We start from the raw sequence: 19,939 nt of genomic DNA, 5'->3' as shown, positions 1-19,939 counted from the left end.
TCTTTAAAGATATGTGAGCTCAAAAGTAAAACTTAAGGTTTACTTACATGGGGTTTCTTCCAGCCTCTATCAGTCTGTGTGATCCCTCATTGCAGTTCCGCCACCCTCCAGTGCACTGCTAGCATCTCCGTAAGATCACTGACCACAGCTGTAGTCACGGCCTTTTACACATGCGTGGACACAGGGCCCAGGCAGAGGCAAGAGAGGCTCCAGCCTCAGGGCGCAGTGTAGGAGGGGGCGCACAACTCACTCAACTATCATTCCCCTACTGTGTTTGAAGCAGAGAGAAATCATAAAAGGGGATAGATAAATTGCAGTGACTGCAAGCCAGATAACTTTAAGGTGTTGGGGGCCCTGAGGAGCCTCCTACTCTATTAGCAATCAGTGTGTGACGGCTGGGGTGGGAGGGAAGGAGGTGCGCGCTTTGGTGTCTCAGCCTTGGGTGATGGAGGACCTTGCCCTGGCTCTGCATGGACACGTCCGATTGCCTCTAGCAATCTCACTTCTGTGGCTGGGACACTTCTGTGGCTGGGAGCGTTCTGTGCTGGCACAGGTGAACTGTACAAGCGCAGAACAGAGGGGCTAGCTGGTCACTGGAGGGCAGCAGAACTGCAGTGAGGGGCCACGCAGACCGCTAGGGACTGGAAGAAACCCTAGGTAAGTAAAATGTAACTTTTACTTTTCAGCTCGGATAGCCTTTCATAAATAAAATAAAGAAGGCAGCAGTGGGCATGGAAGAGGATTTTTAAACACAGAATTCGGAATTTGCAAACTACAAAAGCACACTTGGGCATGCAGGAGGTCATGAATCAAACACGGCAAGATATGTTGGCAGTGTTTTGTCGGGGACTATTTTATTGTTACAGTGTAGAAATAAACAGAGCCAGGGCACAGATGTGTTAATAATTATTTGCAAAGAGAAGTTTAGAGAGTTCCAGTAACAAGTAGGTTCCATGTAGTCTTGGATGTTATTGTTGCTTTTGTAATTTATACTATTAGTAAAATAGTTGAAAAATATTCTACAGTGATTTACTGCATTCTTTGAGTGTGTTTTGTAAAACCAGTACAGAATTTGGCACCTGAAAAAAATAAATTGTTCTTCCATAAGAGCCCATTTACAGTCTTTTTGCTCTCTGAACATGTCTTTAAAGTGTAATTGCATTTACATTTCAGCCCTTTTTGTACCTCCTGTGTTCTCTTGTACCGACTCTGTATAAATTGTTATACTTACCAGCACTTCTGGAGCTCAAGGAACTGCTGTCATGCAACCTTCCCTTTCATCTGTATTCCCCCAGAAATAGTGGTGTAGCAGTAGGGGATGCCATGGTTGCGACCACATTGGGGGAACTTGGGCTTGAAGGGCCCACTAGGGCTCCTCATTTATCCATCTTATTAGCTTTTTTTGCTGGTGCTATGCTGATAATAAATTTTGGGGCTCCATATCAATAGATTCCTAGGGGCCCCATGTAAAACTCACCACAGGGCCCCAAGTTTCTTAGCTGCGCCACTGCCCAGCACCATGGCTCAGAAGAAAAGGTTCCCACACCTCTTGTAGAAAGAAGGATGGCAGGGATTCAATGAGCTCTCGAAGTGTTGTTGTTGTTTTTTTAATATAGTTATATGCATGAAGAAGCTTATAATTTATGCAGCACTGCTGCTATCCTGTAATCTTAAGCTGAGTACACACTTTACATTTTTGTCACCTGAAATGATTCACAATCATCTTGGGAGAAAACAAACTAGTGTGAGTCCTGGTGACCTATTGAAGTTGAACAGCGTATCTGTACTGGTGATCGTTTCTACTCTTTTGCCTGAAACTATCACTAACAATCATCTTATGTGACATTTATTGCAATTGTTTACAGCAGCTTTAGAGTGGGGCCAAGATATATCATGTAGGCATACTGAATTATTCACCAAGGCACCAATTTAGGCCATTGTAGAAAACATGATGTGCAACTGCAGTAACAGTTTTACTGAGTAAACCTGAGAAATTAGCCTTGAGAAGTGAATGTTTGTAACAAGGGCAGAAAGTGGTGTTGATATAATCTGCAGCGTTTGCAGAAAAGAAAATATATCTCCCTATCTTAAGTCGTCTCTGTTTGTTTTGTCTCGCTAAAGTTGGAGCTGTTTGGGTTCACCTAGAAATAAGACTCATTCACATCCAGTGGACAAGTACAAACATAAATGCAAGAATAATATAAAATTATGGTAGAAAATGTAGATGGTTCTAGTTTTATGTAGGGCAAGCCCTCACAAAGCATCTAGCTCTCCAACCACAAATAAAGCTGTTCCATGTGCTTCACATTCATGTGACATTTCAAATGGAATATTAATGAAAAACACATACAAGCTGGTTAAATGAGGGCTGATTAAAAGGCATTGAAATTGTTCCCGTTTGTTTCTCTTTCAAGGAGGCAGACATGGGTTTGCAGTGCTGGTGTTTGTTATTGGTTGATGTGCCTGAACCTACAGTTGGACCACCTTATTCTTCAGCATTCTGTCACAGCGAGGAGTGGAAGCCCCTAATGCCTGTTGTGTTAGTGGTTACAAAAACACTGTTTAAATGTTGTGGAGGATTGCCTCCCCGAACACACTTGGTACCATACAGTTGCCATAACTTTTCAAGAGTTCCATTACTACAAGAATAGCCTACAAAGCATGGTTGGGCAGGCAATACTCTCAGACATTTGATCAGTTTTTTGCTTCCTCTGTGACAACACAAATGTTTACTCTCAGATATGCTTCGACTCCTCATGACAGGCCATTGTGTTCAGACACGTCTTTGTATGTCAGTCACAAACACCAGCACATCACTCCCACCTCGACCTCCCTAGAAGATGAACAGTGAGGTTTTCATTCATTTTCTATCAGCCCTCATATGTATGATCCTTATGTTTGCCAAGTTTGTAGTTCTTCATTGATCATTTGTTTTGGTAAATACTACTTGGCTCAGTTACATACATGCCTGCTGTGGTGACTGATTTCTGTTGCTTACTTACCAGGTGCAACTAACATACTATGCCTACTTAAAAACATCTTAACACCACACTCTGAACACAGATATTTTCCTAGATCTGTGTAGGTGCTCTCTTGCAAAGCTTGTTTTGTCTGGCTCCTTGATTAGCTGATGTCAGATTAATCATTTCCAGTGCAGTGTTCTCCCCAGAATTTTTTTCCAGCCGGGTGGCATGAAATAGTAGCCGGGTGGGGCAAGTTGAAAATGCAGGGCAACTGTGCTTACAGCATAGGAGGAGCTGAAGAGGTGAGCCGATGACAGCCGGGTGGTCACAAAATCTAGCCGGGTGGAGCACCCGGCTAAAAGAGCCTGGGGAGAACACTGCAGTGAACCTGATCAGGAACCCAGGAACAGGCCACTTCCTGTGCCACAGGCTGCCACCTCCATAGGATGCAGACAGATTCTGCTTGTGCTGTCCCTGTTGCAGTCTGGACAGAATCTTAACGCAGCCTTACCACCATGTAGTTTTCTGAACTCTTCTGAAATCATAATACTGAAATAGTATAATAAAATAGTGATTTGGTCCATGAAAATATGGTTTAGACCAGTGTTTCCCAACCCAGTCCTCAAGACCCTCTAACAAAGCATGTTTTATGGAAATCCACTGAGGTAATCAGCACTGCTGAGGCTCTGACTACCCCACCTGTGAATACATGCAGTTTTCTGCAAAACATCCATGTACTGTTGGTGGGCTTTAACCTGCTCCTGACTGCCTAACACCGATGGTTGGTGGGAGAGTGGCTCTCTGGGGACCACTTAACGTTGACTGGTGTCAAAGTGTGGTGGGTGGGATTAGCAGGGAACACTCGCTCGTGCGCATTCCCTGCTAGTAAACACAGCGGGGATCGGTGATAAGCCTGCCAGCCGTGATCGGAGCTGGCGGGCTGAAATAAAGAATAAAAACCCACAAATATATGTGTACAGCGCTGCAATCTAGAGCAGCGCTGTACAGAGGAGAGCAGTCACCTAACTGTCCCTCCCAATGGCTTACAATCTAATCCCTCTCGTAGGCTGATGCCTATGGGAGTACAGTGTAGTGCATGGATCGCAGTCTAGGGCCAATTTGGGGGAGGGATTAATGAAAAGAAATAGGGATTTTTTTTAAACAGTTTGAAAAATCGCAGCAACAATCAGAGACCACAAAAAGAAAGCTCTATTAGTGGCAAGAAAAGGAGGTAAAATCCATTTTGGTGTATGACCGAGCACAAGTTGAATGACTGAGCAATACATTGTTAAAGAGGCGAAGTGCTGAATTATAAAAAATCACCTGGTCACTAGGGGGTATAAACCACTAGTCCTCAAGAGGTTAAACACAAATTTGGGAAACACTGGTTTAGACATATATAAATATATGCATTATGCAGTGAGGAAGATAAGTGGAGTGGGAAGTACACAAAAACTGTCCATGCTCTTTCAGCAGCTTAATCTTTAGATAATAGTTACCCATAACACAATCATCAGGAGACACTGATATGGAGTTTTGTGGTATTAGTGTCATGTGACGCAGTATGATTTTATAGGTACAACCTTATCACCTAATGCCGCTAAACCTCAAGTTGTCAGTTCTTCCCCATCAGAGCCCCTATTCAATTAACTTTTCTCTTTCTCTCTTCTCGTTTCCTCTCAGGATTTTTCATCTTATGTTCAAAATAACTTTTCAATCCCTAAACATTGGATAAGTACTAAAAAATAGGTAAAGATGTAGGGTAATATCAAACTTATTTTGAGCATTTCCTTGCTTGCTGGAGGCTTCAAATATATTTTATTGGTAAAGTGTGAAAACATCTCCTTTGAGAAAACTGAATAGAAAAGTTAATTAAATAAGGGCTCAGATGCCACAGTTGTTGTGGTTATCACAGCAGACTTTTTACAGTTGTTGTATCTGTATCACTGCATAATGGATTATCTATCCAATGCTAGAGTGAGAGATTGCTTAGATATAAAGACCTGAATACTGTATAAATCTTACTAGCATGATTGTGTATATCAGCCTGTGAAATAAGTCAAAGTGCATTCTGCAGACGGCTCTATGTCAGTTGCTGGCTAAGTGGAATCAGAATGTTTATAGCTGTCAGGAGTTTGGCCCTAACAGTATTAGTTCACATCTGCCTATATGACAAAGCATCATGTTAGGCTGAGAGGTCACAGGGGCCACATCTGCATTAAGTTAGCATTCACCTAACATATGGAGATAATTTCTACTAGGCATCAGCTGAAATCTTTACAAGCGTTCAGTATTTTTCTTCTTTACTCCATAGCATGTTATCTATTCTATTATTTAAATAAATATAAATCTGTTTCCTAGTAACACTAAGATTCATTTTTGTATCTAGAGACATGTTTTATAAATATTTTAGGTTGTTTTCTTCATGTTTCTGCTGGCATTCTTAAAAAGTTAATACAGTTAAGTTAATACAGTATATGTTTTACGTCTCTGTTTTCCCGGTTTCCATTTGTATTTTCATACTATGGTGGGTAGAGGAAAATTATCATTTTGTAAATTATCGTTTTATAAGTTTTAGAAACGTATCATTTTTGGAATTACGCTATTTGCAGGGGAGGAAGAGGGTTTTAAGGTTAGGCATCAGAAAGGGTGGGTTTGGGGTTGGGCGTCAGGAAGGGGGTCTTAGGGGTTGAATGTCAGGAAGGGGGGTTTTAGGGTTAGGTGTCAGGAATAGGGGTATTAGGATTAGGTGTTAGAATGGGGGGTTTTGGGGTTGGGTGTCAGGAAGGGGGGTTTGGGGGTTAGACGTCAGGAAGGTGGGTTTTAGGGTTAGGTGTCAGGCGTCAGGAAAGGGGCTTTTAGGGTTAGGCGTCAGGAAGGGGGGTCTTGGGGTTAGGCATTGGAGGGGGAGGGTTCTGTGTGAGAGTAGGGTTATGTTAAATTGCAGTAAAATATCGTAATATTTACCAGTGTTTTACTATCGTCTTTACCACTGAAAATATTTTTTGTTTTCATTTGGTGCTCAATATACATTTGTACTTATCGTTTACACAGCTGCATCGCTAAATTAAAAAAAACAAAACACTTTTATATATGACTTTTTGAAATTTTGGCTTCACGCTGTGCCCTTTTAATACCGTTATTTTAACATATTTATTATTCTAATGGAGATGTCTAACGAACAGCTTCAGGTGATCTCAGTGCATGTATATTAAGTGATGTGGGGGAAGGGGGTGGTGGCATTGCTAGGGCATGGGGATGGATGTTGAATAGCTATGTTGGGAGGAAAGGTTATGTTAGAAGGGATGCATTTTGGGGAGTTGTGACAAATAAGTATGTATTTTAGGTGGAATAATGTCTAGTGGAGGAATTGTTAGAATGAGTGAGTAGTATTTTATCTTTTGCGGTTGGTTAAATTTGGGGGAAAATACTCGTATGGAGTTGGAATAATATTTTATGCTAAGACATTGAATTGACTTTGGGAATTGACTTTGTCTTGTATGTGGGGCAAAACTACTTGTACACCGTCAGTCTCCTTATTTCATGTTCTTTATGTTTCCTCTTCAGTGACCTTGTCATTCAGAAACCTTTTAAAATTAAATTAGACCTGAATTGCGATCAGCAATGTAAACCAAAGGGGCAAAGTTACATGGTAAAGTGGTACTTTATTGGAAAATAATGACCACAACCTCCACTGGTTCCCCAAAGTGCATGCAGCTCCATATTATGAAAGTGCTTGTATGCTCCGGATATAAATCGCACACCATTTGCTACTCCACTGCAGAGTGTGGAATGTGGTCTCGTGGGGTGTGGGAAGACTGACTATTTTAGGCCTCTTTTAGATGGGCAGCTGACAGAATTCACCACTTGTCAGCTGCTCTCTGCACTGGCTGGGCACTTGTTAGCGCTTTATACCAGCGCTGGACAGGCAATGCTCAGACATGACATTTTGCAGTTCTCTACCGCTGGATAACACCACTGCGTGACAAGCTCAGACGTGTGGTGTTACAAATGCTGCCACTCGGCTGTATTTTAATTGCACTTGTGGGCGGTAGATGGGATGCTGAACTACCCCACTAGCATGCAGTTCAATACGTTTTAAAGGTCATACCAGCACATGGATACAGTCCACACATGGAGAGAGAGGTTAAAGCATGCAAGGGTCGACAGTCGTTTCGCAGCCACAAATGGGGTGCTTCATCAGGAGCACCCCATTTGTGGCTGAGAAACGGCTGTCAACCCTTGCATGCTTTAACCTCTCTCTCCATGTGTGGACTGTATTCAGGTGCTATTATGACCTTTTAAACTTATTTAAATAAATGACGTTTTAACTGGATGTGCTCAGCCGCTTGTTCTCTTACATGTTGGACAGGAAGATAGGTGTGCTTCATGACTGGGTGATAAAATTGGTGGTATGACTAACTCCCAATCAAATAGTAATTCTGTATGACTGGATAAAATATGAGTCATGTATTCCAAATAATTGATTAAGTGTACTTCAGTAGTTATTCATACATCATACAACATTTATTGCATGCATTCCTAAACACAGCTGAAACATGCATTATGTATTACTGCATTTTAAATGAATCTATACAGTAATGGCACATTAAAGTACATACATAATGACCAGCTCAGTGATTGCGCATGGAAGTAGTTAAATGACCACTTACTATTACTTCACTAGACTGATCAGCAAAATCAACCACTATTGCTTGAGCTATGCTCAAAGGATTCAGATAAACAAACTGTTTCCAATTTACATGACCTTTCGAAATAAGGAACGTTGTAAGCCCCCAGCGCACTAGAGTTGATCTGGTTTGAAACAAAGGTAAACATTTTAGCTGAAAAAAACCTGTGGATGCTCTGCATTGGCCACATATTGTTTTCATTTGATCGGTGTAAGCAAGAAATGGATATTTGAAAGGAACCGTCTTTATTTTTTCTGCAGCGTTGGTTAAATAGATGAAAATAAAGATGTGTGAAATATAACGATCAGAGATTTTACATAGGCTCGAATTGTTGCATTGTAGCCCCAAGCATTGACTTCATTAGTATCCAGTTACTGGAATCACTCATGGAGGCATGGCTTGATTGAGGAAGTGCTCTTGAACTTTCTTGAAGTGTTAGGTCACATATCTGTTATTAACATGCTTGGAGATCAGATCCCATAAAAAAAAAAAAAATTGTTATGAGAAATGCCTGTTTTGTTCTCAGCAAGTCCAGGGGTTAAGCAGACATTTTTAGCCATGAGCTCTATAGAATGTCAGAAAGTAACAGGGTCACGCTATAATATATTGACATACCACGAAAATAGCCTGTTCATGTCTTGAGATGAAGTATACTAGAGTTTGTTCGTTTTTGTAAACCTACCAGCAGTCGTACAAACATAAAACACAAAAAGGGTAATGCTTGCCTTTTTTGGAATGCCTTGTGTACAGTAGAGTTGGGCCGAACGGTTCGCCTGCGAACGGTTCCATGCGAACTTCAGTGGTTCGCGTTCGCGTCCCGCAGGCGAACCTTTGCGGAAGTTCGGTTCGCCCCATAATGCACATGGAGGGTCAACTTTGACCCTCTACATCACAGTCAGCAGGCCCAGTGTAGCCAATTAGGCTACACTAGCCCCTGGAGCCCCACCCCCCTTATATAAGGCAGGCAGCGGCGGCCATTACGGTCACTCGTGTGCTGCCTGCGTTAGTGAGAGTAGGGCGAGCTGCTGCAGACTGTCTCTCAGGGAAAGATTAGTTAGGCTTAACTTGTTCCTGTCTGGCTGCATACCTGTTCTGTGAACCCACCACTGCATACCTGTGCTGTGAACCCACCACTGCATACCTGTGCTGTGAACCCACCACTGCATACCTGTGCTGTGAACCCACCACTGCATACCAGTTCAGTGAACCCACCACTGCATACCTGTGCTGTGAACCCACCACTGCATACCTGTTCAGTGAACCTGCCACTGCATACCTGTTCTGTTCAGTGGACCCGCCACTGTATACCTGTTCATTGAACCCACCACTGCATACCTGTGCTGTGAACCCACCACTGCATACCTGTTCTGTAATCCCACCACTGCATACCTGTGCTGTGAACCCACCACTGCATACCTGTTCAGTGAACCTGCCACTGCATACCTGTTCTGTTCAGTGGACCCGCCACTGTATACCTGTTCATTGAACCCACCACTGCATACCTGTGCTGTGAACCCACCACTGCATACCTGTTCTGTGAACCCACCACTGCATACCTGTGCTGTGAACCCACCACTGCATACCTGTTCAGTGAACCTGCCACTGCATACCTGTTCTGTTCAGTGGACCCGCCACTGTATACCTGTTCATTGAATTCACCACTGCATGCCTGTGCTGTGAACCCACCACTGCATACCTGTTCTGTGAACCCACCACTGCATACCTGTTCAGTGAACCCGCCACTGCATACCTGTTCTGTTCAGTGGACCCGCCACTGTATACCTGTTCAGTGAACCCGCCACTGCATACCTGTTCTGTTCAGTGGACCCGCCACTGTATACCTGTTCATTGAACCCACCACTGCATACCTGTGCTGTGAACCCACCACTGCATACCTGTTCTGTGAACCCACCACTGCATACCTGTTCAGTGAACCCGCCACTGCATACCTGTTCTGTTCAGTGGACCCGCCACTGTATACCTGTTCAGTGAACACGCCACTGCATACCTGTTCTGTTCAGTGGACCCGCCACTGTATACCTGTTCAGTGAACCCGCCACTGCATACCTGTTGTGTTCAGTGAACCTGCCACTGCATACCTGTTCTGTGAACCCGCCACTGTATACCTGTTCTGTTTAGTGAACCCGCCACTGTATACCTGTTCTGTTTAGTGAACCCGCCACTGCATACCTGTTCTGTTCAGTGGACCCGCCACTGTATACCTGTTCAGTGAACCCGCCACTGCATACCTGTTGTGTTCAGTGAACCTGCCACTGCATACCTGTTCTGTGAACCCGCCACTGTATACCTGTTCTGTTTAGTGAACCCGCCACTGTATACCTGTTTTGTTTAGTGAACCCGCCACTGCATACCTGTTCTGTTCAGTGGACCCGCCACTGTATACCTGTTCAGTGAACCTGCCACTGCATACCTGTTCTGTTCAGTGGACCCGCCACTGTATACCTGTTCAGTGAACCCGCCACTGCATACCTGTTGTGTTCAGTGAACCTGCCACTGCATACCTGTTCTGTGAACCCGCCACTGTATACCTGTTCTGTTTAGTGAACCCGCCACTGCATACCTGTTCTGTTCAGTGGACCCGCCACTGTATACCTGTTCAGTGAACCCGCCAGTGCATACCTGTTCTGTTCAGTGGACCCGCTACCTTCTCCGCCACCACCAACAGGGTCCGGGACTCCAGGCGGATTGCTGAATTTTTTAGGCCGCTGCTAGCAGCGGCCGCTGTAATAATTTTTCTGGTGCGTGAACATGACTGCCGAATTTTTCTGGCTGCACTGCGGGCAGCTGCAACAACAAAAGAAAAGGCATGTACATGCGCCCATTCCCCTTCGTGATCATTACCTTGCCGTGGTGAAGGGGCTTGCGTATCACAATGAAGCAATGACCGGCGCCTAGATGAGTGTCTCGGGGGGCACACCCACGATAATAAGGTCGTTGCCTCATTGTGGTCAGACCAAATTTGATCAGCTGGACAGTCACTGTTCTGTCATTCAGCTACATCAGCCAGGCGACCATATGGGCTGTAAAGCCACCAAAACCTGCACTCTCGCCATGGTGCGCACCAGTCCAGCACGGCCGTCACTACACAAACAGCTGTTTGCGGTGCGTTACACGATGAGTTTGGTGTGTCAGTGTGAAGCAGTACCTTAATTACACTACCTGATTGATGTATACACATGCAAGATGTTTGAAAGCACTTTAGGCCTGTCATTTAGCATTCAATGTGATTTCTGCCCTTAAAACGCTGCTTTGTGTCAAATCCAGATTTTTCCCCGGGACTTTTGGCATGTATCCCACTCCGCCATGCCCCCCTCCAGGTGTTAGACCCCTTGAAACATCTTTTCCATCACTTTTGTGGCCAGCATAATTATTTTTTTTTTCAAAGTTTGCATCCCCATTGAAGTCTATTGCGGTTCGCGAACTTTAACGCGAATCGAACCTTCCGCGGAAGTTCGCGAACCAGGTTCGCGAACCTAAAATCGGAGGTTCGGCCCAACTCTAGTGTACAGATGGTACATAAGGAGGGGCAATTAAACCTTGCGCGCCCTGCGCATCATTACAATTGCTGTTATGGAACGCCTGGTTTCAGTTGCGCCGAATCCACCCGATTCGCAGTTATGTGCTGGTCCTTTAAGATTATTGACACCTTGCAGTAATCCCTCATCTGTGCTACCACCTATATCGTCAGTCCTGGCCACCGCATGGCTACTCCTCTCGGCAGCTCAGCCTTGCAGGCTGGCTCCACCTCTACCTGTGTTCATGGTACTGGTGCTGTGTCCGATTGTGCTGCCCTGGGGCTGCCTTCCAGTCTGAATAACGTGCACGCTCAGAGTAAAATTCCTCTAAATATATCTGCAGCCACACCTCCTACACTCCCAAAATTTTGATTTATGGAGAGGACCCCCAAACTACCTCCGCCCCCAAACCCCTCTGGTTCCAGAGATAGAATACAGAAATCTATCTTTCAGAAACCAGTGGGGCTGGGGAGCTGCAGTTTGACACACAGGTATTTTGGGATTTTCATACCCTCAACATTTTGGGAGTGTAGGGGGTGAGGCTGGGAAGATATCGCCCACAGCATAAAAGCATAGGAGTTTTCACAGGATAGTACTGCGCATGCGGGGCAGCGTCAGGTTTAGGGCAGCACAATCAGACACAGCTTTTGCACTGTTGTGTCTGCTGTCGCTGGGACTCTGCCACTCTGGATTACATGCAGCCCCTGCCATAGCTGGATTCCCATTGGTCCATGGTCTGGACCAATGAGAATACTCCCTGAGGAGGATTTTACATTAGTCTATTAAACAGATCAAAGAAAATCCTCCTCAGGGAAGATTGTGATTGGTCCATACCACGGATCAATGTGGAGCCCCAGAGGGAACTAAACCAAATGCTGGCAAACATGGCTTCTCTGGCAATTTCTAAACTCCAAATTACAAAGGTAACACATATGATTTTTATCAATCAGCATGTGTATTTATATTAATCAGCAAGCCACACACAAATGTGGTCGTTTCAAACGCAATCCAGTCATTTCTATCCAATCCAGCTCCATTAATTTCCCTCTTAAAGAAAAGAATGTGAACTGAATCTAACAAAACACATTTTAGTAAAAACACTAGACTTTCAGTCAACTGGATACAACACTCAAGTAGAAAACACATTTTCATATTGCTGTGTGTGGGGCACCAATAATTTGTTTATATTCTTCAAAATCTAAAGTGTCCACACATTTACTTTGGTGTTTTGATCAGCTCCAGTATTAGAACAAACTGTTATTTTTTAATATCTTCTTGCTTAGAAAGCATATGACTCACGTGTATGTGTGTATATATATATATATATATATATATATATATATATATATATATATATATATATATATATATATATAGTATATATAAATATATATATATATATATATACAGTATATATATATATATATATATATATATATATATATATATATATATTATACATATACAGTATAGTAAACCTGTAGAGTGATGCACATTGCACCTATGCTAAGTCTGTGTACTAAAGAAAATCAGGGTATGGCTCCAACCTTTTCTTGGGTAATAGTGTGTTTCATCACTAACATCCTGAGTATGTCAGTTAAAAGCAACTCTTTTATAAATAATGTGATGAATAAATCAATCACATCTGTATCTAGCTTTAGTTTAACGTGTCTCCAGCCAGCATCAGATATTTTCAATGCTTTCTAGTCCCTGGTGTGCTTTCTAGTCTCTAGTCTCCGGTGTGAGATTTTATACCATGAGTATATAAGGTTTTTGGCGTAGCGAGAGTATTGCTCAGTTTCTCACGAGTTGATTCATAGATGTTTAACAGAACCAGCTGCCAAGTCTGGTAACCAGGAGAGTAAGTCAGAGACTGATTTACGAAACAAACGTGTATTGAATTTATCACAGCTGCAAAGTACTTTTTGGCTTACCTCTCCAATTCCTATATTTACTGGCCACAATAGATTAAACACATCACAGCAACTGGCAATTGTCATTGTGTGAGAATAATTCTGTATATTGCTGTTATATAACAGATATGCGGAACATATTTGGTCATGGAGGCTTCACTGCACGAATGTTGCACTTTCTGCAGGGTCAGTAGGACCTGTCTGGTCTTCTGTTGCTCAGATTATGCCTAAAGCCAGGTATGTGTGCAATTATGGTAGGTCCACTGGGATTCCAATCAAGTTTAGAGAGACTGTCAGGGCTATAATGATGGGGAGTGGGATTAATGGACCACTGCAGTGTTAATTGTGACATCTTACTACTTCAATAGTCACACATGCCTGTAGCAGAAGGATTAAATCTTGGTCTTTTTCACCTTAAAAGTTATTACTTCACAGAAACAGAAGTATTGGCAAGCCCTTGAAAATAGAAAGGAATTCCACAATCCTGTCAACAGCCCTGGTGGTAGATGTGGATTAGTCAGGTATAGAAAAGTGTAATGTCTGGGCATTTTGTGGCATAGATAACTGTGTACACAACAGGTTTGTGTAACCATTTTAAAGAAAAAAGTCCAAAGTCAGCTGCAGCACAACCAAGCTCTGATTGGACTTCATAGTTTACAAGAGGCCACACGTCAGCTATTTCTTCCATGTTGTCTTGCCCATCCCATGCCCTATAAGTACAGTACACTGATCACAGTACTAGAGTAACTGACCCAGTGCAGGCTACTTCAGACCTCTTCCTCTCAGGAGTAGAGCAGTCAGATTGTGATGAGTGATGAACAGGCTTCCTCTACTTCCTCCCATGCTATGCCTGCCAGTGCCAGACACTCTGAAGCAGTCGACAATGAGAAGTCTGCAGAAACAATCAGACTTTCTGCCTCAGCTTGGAGAGATCACAAATTGTTTAGGAAGATCACGGCCTGACTTTTGAGGCTGGTCATTTCTGCCATCCACAAGTAGTACCAAAAGCTAACTGAAAACATTTACCCAAAGCCTGATACTCTAATTTTTTGTTACCATGAGAGCTCTTTGAGCAAGTACCATGCCATGTAAATGGGGTGCCAAATGGTACTTTAATCTACAGATGCTAAATGTCTAACTTTACCTTACTATGACAAGTGCTTGTAAGAAAACTACCTCTGCCGGTGTTAGGACATTTTTTAGTGCTGACCAATACACAACTATTAGTGTGCAGTTGAGGCTCATACTGCAAGAGAATAGACTTTTCTTTGACTGGTTGTGCTGATATTATTATTGCTATATTATTATCTTTATGGTAGTATTAATTTATATAGTGTCATCATCTTTAGAGACCATGTACAAAGTAAGAAGAAAGCATGGGTACGTAATACAGACACTGATACATCATACGGAATTGGCAGACAAAATGTCACAGTGACCAATACAATAGATCTATCAAAATACACATCAGTGATAACAATGCCATAAAGGAAAAGGGACAAGTTAAGATACTGAGAACAACAGAGATAAAAGTGTAATACATCACAAAGTATATGTTATGTGTTGTCAACATGCAGTGAAAGTTAAGGTGGGGTAAAGGTCGGGAAGACCATCTTAAGGCTCCCTGCACACTGCAAATCCGTTTTGCGATTTCATTTACGATTTGCAATTCCAATTTCCTTGAATGCAATCAACAGAAAAATGGAGGAAAAAAGCAGTATGCAGTAACAATTAGAAATCGGGTGTAAAAACTGATTACAAATCAGAATCGGAATTGCATACATTGTGCAGGGAGCCTTACGGAGGTGTGTTATGAGGGCTTGTTTGAAGAGGATGAAGGAAGGAGGGGAGTTGGGGGGGGGGGGGGGGGGGCTAGAACAATCTAAAATATCCCACATTAGCACCAATTACTTCAGTGGAGTTTAGTTTTGAATCCTTCTGTATTCCAAACATTTTGACTGGTTTATGCCAAACGCCAGCAAACAGAATAGAAACATATTCAAGCAACACTTGTCTCCCTTTGCCAAGTAGGTCTTTTCTTATTTCGTGTCTCAGGATTGACTTCAGCAAGCTTATGGGCTCATCCATTTTTGCTGCAGGTGGTCTTGGATGCAGCTAAGAAGTTAAAAAAAAATCCTACTTGTACAATAGTATAATTTGTTTTAAATCCATAGGGAAGCAGCTATGGTGGTGAGGATATTCCACAGGAGGTCTAGAATGGCAAGCTTCTCCCTAGGGCTGTTCCTAATGGTTGCCTGGCACTTTTTGAGAGGCACACTGGCTGCAAGTGCCAGTACATCAGCCAGCCCAGCTGTGACATCCATAACTAGCCAGTGACATCCATAACTGCCAGTGACACCCATAACTAGCCAGTGACATCCATAACTGCCAGTGACACCCATAACTAGCCAGTGACATCCATAACTGCCAGTGACACCCATAACTAGCCAGTGACATCCATAACTGCCAGTGACACCCATAACTAGCCAGTGACATCTATAACTGCCAGTGACACCCATAACTAGCCAGTGACACCCATAACTAGCCAGTGACACCCATAACTAAACAGTGACACCCATAACTAACTTACAAGTTTTGATTTACATAAACCTGGCAAGTGATGTGAACAGTCATATAGTTGCTCACTAAAATAAACAGGTTCCGTAAACTATGCAACTGCTATTTTATCATTTATATTGTGTGGCGCATGAAAGAGACTTCAAGTGAACATTTACTGCAGTGCTTTAACATGTCAACTCTTCCCCTAATTTTCTTTCATCATCTTTGTGACTCAGGATATTATGACTTCAGATTTCCTTGTGAAAGCAAATCACAGTGATGTGACCATGGCACGAACTCTGCAGGGCTTATTATGCCATGGCTTGTTGCTGTGGCTGTGTGTGTGAGTGTATGTACTTGAATAAGCCTTAATCATTTGAATAAGCACTAAAACAAAAGAGTAACTGTTTCCATTCAGCATTGTTTGTTTTATATTTTTTGTTTCTATGCTGAGGTCTCCTTATTCCAGTCCTGCAGTGTTAACGCCAATTTGGCAGCTGAAAAGTATGCCAATGTATCTATTGTGAGCATAAATTAAAAAGTGACAAACTTAAGTGTAAGTTACCCACTTGAGGACTACAGGTTTATTCCGCCCTAGTGACCAGGCGATTTTTGACTTTTCAGCACTTCGCCACTTTAACGGTTTATTGCTCAGCTATACAATTTACCACCCAAATTAATTCTACCTCCTTTTCTTGCCACTAATGGAGGATTTTTTGCGTGGTCTCTGATTGCTGCTGCAATTTTTTTAAATTTTTTTTAAATAAAAAAATCCTTTTTTCCCCTCTCCCCCCTAAATTGGCCCTGACTACGATCCATACATTACACTACCCTCTCATAGGCATTAGACTATGAGAGGTATTACATTGTGAGCCACTCCTGGGGACAGTTAAGAGACAGGACTGTCCCCTGTACAGCGCTGTGCTAGATCGCAGCGCTGTAAAAACGTTGGTTGCTTTTTTTTTCTAACAGCCTACCAGCTCCGATCACGGCTGGCAGGCTGATCACAGATCCCCGCTGTGTAACGTGGCAGGGAACGCATGCCCTGCTAATCTCTGCCTCAAGGACTTTAAACCAATCGGCTTTAGGCGGTTACCATAGTGATTACCATAAAAAGCAACATACCTTCCAATTAGCGTGCATATAAAAAGGGCGCCTAGCTAATCATCGGTAACTATACCAATATTCACTGACTTCCTTCCCTATCCTAACTCTCGCACTCACCCTCCCCTATGTATGCCTAATACTAACCCCCCCTACTAATTAGCTATTACCCGTTAGCAAAATGTAATATTACGAGCATCACTACTGGTGCGCTAAAAACTGCTAATGTAAAATTAACAATGTGCTCTATGAAAAAGTATCAGGTGCCATAATTACCTGTCTTCTGATGACAGCATATAAAAATAGTATATTCTGTACCAACTGGAAGGATGCAGAGGGTCTCATCTGACCCTCACTGGATTTATAGGGTGTTTCAGGTGACTGATAAAGACACAGGTTCAATAAGCAGGATAAAATAAATACCATACATCAAATCAAGGTATATTACTTATCAGGTGGTGAAACCTTTCACTTGTTTGTCAAACAGAGAATTTTAAAATGTATCTTGAGACAAAATATAAACTCCTTCAGCAGACACTGATGCTACAGTACTGATATGTATAATATAAAATGTACGTGTGCAAATATTGACAATCCAGCAATAGAACAGTTACAGTCAGCTCAGCTCCTGATTCTGCAGGTGTTAAGCTTGGAGGTGTAATCTCCACAGTCAGCATGCAACACATAAGCTGACGTGAAGGAGGTACACACACAGGGGAGGACTGGCCAGGGGGGGAGGGGGGAGATTTCCCCCCAGGCTGCCTCTGATTTAATGATTTAGGGCTGGCCGATCCACCAATTTTTTCGATAATTATTGAATCAGATCAAAACCTGTGCTGCCACAAGCATGCCCAATCAACGATTTGACTGATTTCGGGTGGAAATTAGTTGAATGTATTGATCTGAGATGCTGGGAAATCTCAGGTCCATGTGGTCGATCAAGTGCAGCAATCACGAACGATGAATGTGATGGAAACCCGGGCCATTGTCCCTCAAAATATATTATGTGCCCCCCGATGCCTGTGCATTATACTTTACCTGTCACTCTGTCCTTCAAGTGTCCTTGTTGTATTTCTGCATTGGCGCCCCACGTGACCGTCGGCATATAGCACGTGGGGCGCATGTGTGATATCATTTGGGCTGGGGCTGCCGTGAAAACGGGCCTCTAGTTTGTGTTTTCCCTCCAGGCCAAAAAGCCCCAGTCCTCCCCTGTACACACACCAGCACAAGGAATCAGGATATCCCCAGTTTAGTGGAGGAGAGGACTGACTCCAATAGGAGATTGTGGTGCACAGAGCCGGTGCAGATCCGAACAGCCACAAACAACACTTTCGTAATAACGTCTCAGCGCAAAGTAGCGCTGAGCGCATAAACCAGGACTGAGGAGATCAGGACAGGTAGACAGAATGAACGCTTGCTTAACTAGCCACTACTTAGTGACAGCAAGCGTCCACAATAAAACAGACTGGAATGAGGTAGCCAATGCGTTTGCAGCGATGGCGTGCCTCACCAAGACAGGACAGGATAGTCAGGAAATAGCAGGATCAAGATAGATGAACGTAACACAGATAAATATACAATAAGTATGATTTCCTAGCGTATTACAATTACAGGTATCAATGAAACTATTTGTAACGTCTGACTAACATATGTATATATCGGCAATGAACCGATATATGACATAAGCAGGAACACTGACTTAGGACTGGAACGATACAGGGAACAGGACTCAGAAGGATTCGCTATCTCTTCGCAGAGATGAACGCAATCCACAAACGGTAACAGGACAGGATTCAGAAGGATTCGTTATCTCCTCGCGGAGATGAACGCAATCCACAAACAGGACCAGGAACAGGATAACTAGCTCAGCACGGGTGATCACGATACGCGCAACCACCAAAACGTGCTGGAACGCTGACTAACGGAACACAGGATATAAACAGTTCGTGTACGTATATATCAGCGACACTGATGTATCAACGTAACACGAATACAAGGAAAATAATAAACGTGCAAGTATGCGTATATATTGGAGATGAACCAATATATGACACAAGACAAGCAAAGTAACAACTTCTAGAACAAGAGCAGAACTAGGAGGACTCGCTGACCCCTTCGCAGGAGTCAGCGCAGTCCACACGGACTAGGAACAAGGTGGGGCACGAGCAGAGTAACAGACAGAATCTGAGACTATGGTAGCCCATGAAACATTGCAGGAAGCAGTTCTTTATACTGAGGTCATCCAATGGGAGCAGACCTGCAGATTCCCACACAAGTGAATGGTAATTAATCACAGGCTGACAGCAGGAAAAGGCAGACAATGATATGCAGCCTGCAGGAAAGGGATTGCCCCTCCATTGCAGCAGACAATGTTTGTTTACACAAAAGCATATTAAACTGTCATTAACTTCAGAGCGACTGCAGATGGAATCAGCAACTAGTTTAAGTGCAAACCAAACTATGCAAGCAAATGCATGTAATGACATCAGAACTGCTTGGGTTGCAATACCACTGCAGTCAGCAGTAAACGCTGCAGAAGCGATCATAACAGTAGGTATGTGTAGGGTAACTTTTAGCTCTTAGCCTTGAAAAACGCACACCTCTGGTGACCAATCAAGCTGGTGATTTTGGAAGTGGGGTCATGCCAAATGAGTTAAGGGGCTCTATTCATAAAAAACTTGTGGCGTAAATACTCGTAAAGGTAAAATACCGCAGCGGTATTTTACACTTCTGGGTGGTCATTCAAAAAAATCTTGAAAGCTGCGATGCAAGAGCGGAGATCTCCCGCTGAAAACTGGCGGTAAGCTGTCGGAAGGCATGCGGAAACACTTCAGCCGGCAGAGTCCCTCTGTGCACTGCTCTCTCTGGGAGGTCTGTCCCATTCACTTGTATGTAATCCGCAAAATCAGGGGAAGCGGTATTTCCCGTCCACATACCGCTTCCTCTAATCTTTATGAATGGCCATTTTGTTACTTTTTTCTAGATAAATCTAGAAAAACACTGGAGAAGGCGGAAATTTCTCGCTCTGCTGGGAGATTGTAGATTTTCATGCGGGAACAGCTTTTATGAATGCCCACTTTGCTAAATGGACGGGAAAATCCGCTGTTTTGAGCGGAAAACTTGCGGTAAGGTTTTATGAATAGAGCCCAATATGTTAATACATGCATTAATTA

At 43.2% G+C, this 19,939-nt stretch overlaps 1 protein-coding gene across 3 annotated transcripts in view; it reads left to right on the top strand.

The window, feature by feature from the left end:
* Positions 1-19,939, top strand: part of EDNRA (endothelin receptor type A) — a 136,417-nt gene that overhangs the window by 55,070 nt on the left and 61,408 nt on the right. The gene's annotated exons all lie outside the window — the stretch shown is intronic.

The sequence above is a fragment of the Hyperolius riggenbachi genome, chromosome 1, assembly GCF_040937935.1.
Source record: "Hyperolius riggenbachi isolate aHypRig1 chromosome 1, aHypRig1.pri, whole genome shotgun sequence".
Classification (NCBI taxonomy): domain Eukaryota; kingdom Metazoa; phylum Chordata; class Amphibia; order Anura; family Hyperoliidae; genus Hyperolius; species Hyperolius riggenbachi.
The sequence above is the reverse complement of the archived record's forward strand: the minus strand, read 5'-3'. Positions and strand labels throughout refer to the sequence as shown.